The sequence below is a fragment of the Elephantulus edwardii genome, unplaced genomic scaffold (assembly GCF_000299155.1).
Source record: "Elephantulus edwardii isolate Elephantulus edwardi_28Jun2011 unplaced genomic scaffold, EleEdw1.0 scaffold00532, whole genome shotgun sequence".
Classification (NCBI taxonomy): Eukaryota; Metazoa; Chordata; class Mammalia; order Macroscelidea; family Macroscelididae; genus Elephantulus; species Elephantulus edwardii.
The window spans coordinates 14,476-17,781 of NW_006400282.1; the positions used below are offsets into that span (position 1 = coordinate 14,476).

The 3,306-nt window shown below is 39.3% G+C and overlaps 1 pseudogene; it reads left to right on the forward strand.

Annotated features, from left to right (window-relative positions):
• The first annotated feature begins 2,602 nt into the window (after positions 1-2,602).
• Positions 2,603-2,911, forward strand: LOC102844087 (annotated as a pseudogene).
• The last annotated feature ends 395 nt before the right edge of the window (positions 2,912-3,306 follow it).

Consider the following 3,306-nt stretch of genomic DNA (forward strand, 5'->3'; position numbering starts at 1 on the left):
TGTAAAACAGGACTGACCTTGGGGTTGGGGAGAGACTGAGAAAGATGGGTTCAATCATGTATACTGCATTGAAACAAATGAGGGAGAAAACTGTTTAAAAGGTATATGTGATTAGGTATTTTCGTCATGACAGGAGACTAGAGTGAAGGCTACATGGTGGAGTGGGCCTGGGGGAAGGTTTATAAAACAATGAAAGACTTTTTCTTTTACTTTTCCAAGAGGGTAGTGTTCTGGCTGGAGGAGGGAGGGTTGTGAGGGGAGAAATGTGCAACAATGAATGAATGGAAATCCAGTGTCTGTAAATTTTTACTGAAATTAATAATAAATTTAAATTAAAAAAATTAAGAGTAAGGAAGGTAATGGATTTATAACTGCTCATGCTAATAACAATATTTCATGGCATGGAGGAGGAATAGTGGAACTGTATCCACATTTACAATGTTCTTCTTACCAAAACCATTTATGGAAAATAGGAACTGCATTGGAGCATGTATCTCTGGAGTGGAAATTATCATATTGTTACTATTTCTAGCCTTAAGCTTAAAAGATTATAATGTTCAAAATTATTTGTTATACATTTGTTTGAATGTTCCCTCTTTTAACAACTGGGATCTAGATGGAAGAGAAAAGACCAGAGAATGGCCAAAATTATTGGGGCAGCTATTGCCGCCAATTTAGGGCCTGTGTCAGGAAAAGGAAGTTTTACTCATAAACAATGCCACCCAAAGGTAATAAAGGAGGTCAGAATTCCTTCCACTGTGGAAAGCTGGGCCACTTCAGTAGACAGTGTCACAGATCAGAGCCACAGAAAGACAAGGAAGTAGAGAGGAAGCTCCCAGTCACTTGCTTTAAGTGTGGATCTGAAGGACATTTGGCCAAGGCTGGCTCACATCAGGTCCTCGTGGCTGACAGGACTGACAGGCCCCAGCTCCCAGCTGGAAACGAAGGAGGACACTTCAAAAATTTAGATCCTCCCAGAAGAGCTGTGGGTGAGCATTAACATTACTGGTAAGCATATTCATTTTTTCCTGGACACAAGAACCTATTATTTGGGCCTAAAAGCCTTCTGAGGTCCCAACTCTTCTCACTACTTCTTAGTTCTTGGAATTGACGGAAAACCTCATAAGCCGTTCCTTACATCACCTCTGTCTTGCATGCGGAATTCTGAGCTGTTAAACAACCCAGTGGTAGATGGAATTTGGTCCAGGACTAAAGAACAATTAATGACATAGTTGTGCCTCTACATCTTATGGTTCCTTACCTTTATACTATAACAAAGTGCTAGTCAAGAAGTCTTTTATTTTAAGAACTACCTTCCCTCTGTAACTTGATTTGTGCCACTGTTAGAGCCTCTACTTGGAATATTACTGCTTTTAATTTTTGACTCATGTACTTTTAACTTGTTAGTTAAATTTGTGTCTTCTAGGCTGCAACTGTTCCATGATGCATCTTCAAGGATATGAACATGTATAGCTAAGCACAATTGATAACAGTACATCTAAATTCCATAATCAATCTCCATAATAGTTTACGTGTTTCCTATTGCCAAAGGGGCCCTTGAGAGTAGTGAGAGAAGATTTTCACCCTGAAACCTTCAGCATTCCTTTTTAGCATAGCTAAGAGAATACACCGTCCCCTTTTTCTTATGAATCAGGATGAAATCTCTCTCAGGGAGGAGTGATAGGGAATGGCAAAGGACACACTGACAAAGGAGATTAATCAGAACTGGTTTTGACAAACACTGTGGCAATGGGACAATTAAAACAAACTTTCAAGGAATAGTCAACCTGAATCCTTCTGATCATACGGAGATTTTTGAAAGTATTTCTTTGAGTTTATTACGTTTAATTTGTTTTATTTCTTTGTGTATAAAGGATGGTCATCTAGATTATAACATAATTATGATAAAAACATAAGGGGGAAATATGGGAAGCCAATACTAAATATTTGTAATAAACTGAATGCTATTTAATTTTTTTTTAAAAAAAAAGGAGAGAAAAAAAGAATACTATACAGTACTGAAAATCAAGGGACTCAAAATATTACACAAAATGGGTGACCCTGGGGGACATTCTGCTGAGTGAAATATCTCAGTCACAACAGGATAAATACTACGTAATGCTGCTGTTATTAAACAGGACTGGCATTGGGAGATTGGGGGAAACTAAAAGAAGGAGTAAATAAGGAACATTGCTTTGGAACAGATGAGGGAAAGGATTATTTAAAATGAAGATATGAACAGGCATTATTTGCATGGCAACGGTCCAGAGTAAGTGGTGCATAACTAAGTGGACTGTGAGGGGGAGGAAGGAAATTGTGCAACAATGAATGAATTTTTAAAGAGAATAGTGTACTGGGGAAGGGGTAAGGAGGAAAATGTGCAACAATTAATGAATGAAAATCCAAGTGTTCTGTAAACTTTCATTAAAATCACCATAAAAATTATGTATAAAATAAAAAAAATATTAATAAGCCCTTTCTTCAGTTGCCGCTAAGGTGCTCGGTCCTTCCGAGGAAGCTAAGGCCGCGTTGGGGTGAGGCCCTCACTTCATCCGTCGACTAGCACTGTGTCCAGCAGCCTTCAGCCTAGTACCACCGCACCATGGCCTCTGTCTCTGAGCTTGCCTGAATCTACTCGGCCCTCATCCTGCAGGACGATGAGCTGACAGTCACGGAGGATAAAATCAATGCCCTCATCAAGGCAGCAGGTGTCAACTCTGACCCTTTCTGGCCTGGCCTGCTTGCAAAGGCCCTGGCAAATGCCAACATTGGGAGCCTCATCTGCAACGTGGGCGCTGGGGGACCTGCCCCCTCCACTGCTGCTGCTCCAGCTGAGGAGAAGAAAGTGGAATCAAAGAAATAAGAATCTGAAAAGTCTGATGATGACATGGGATTTGGTCTTTTTGACTAAACTCCTTTTGTAACATGTTCAATAAAAAATCCTGAACTCTTAAAAAAATATTAATAAGTTCAAGTCAGCAACAGCAGAACATTAAACAAAGCATAGGGCCCTATATGAACCCAGAGTTCTACCTTGCTCAAATCACCTTGCTCATCAGTGCACATTTGAAAATCCCTTTGATCACATTTATTCATTAAATATTGTGGTATTTGGAGGCCCACTCATGCTCAGTGACTTTGGTGCCTTTTTAACTTTTCAGATAATGTTTCAGAGTTTTGTTAAAATCTTGCTGCAAAGAAAAATGCTGCTAGTATGCTAATTCAAAGATTTTTTCATTTTATTTACAAAAGAAGATGGTCATATTTCAGCAGTCACGAAGTCACTGGTGTAGAGTCATAACCATT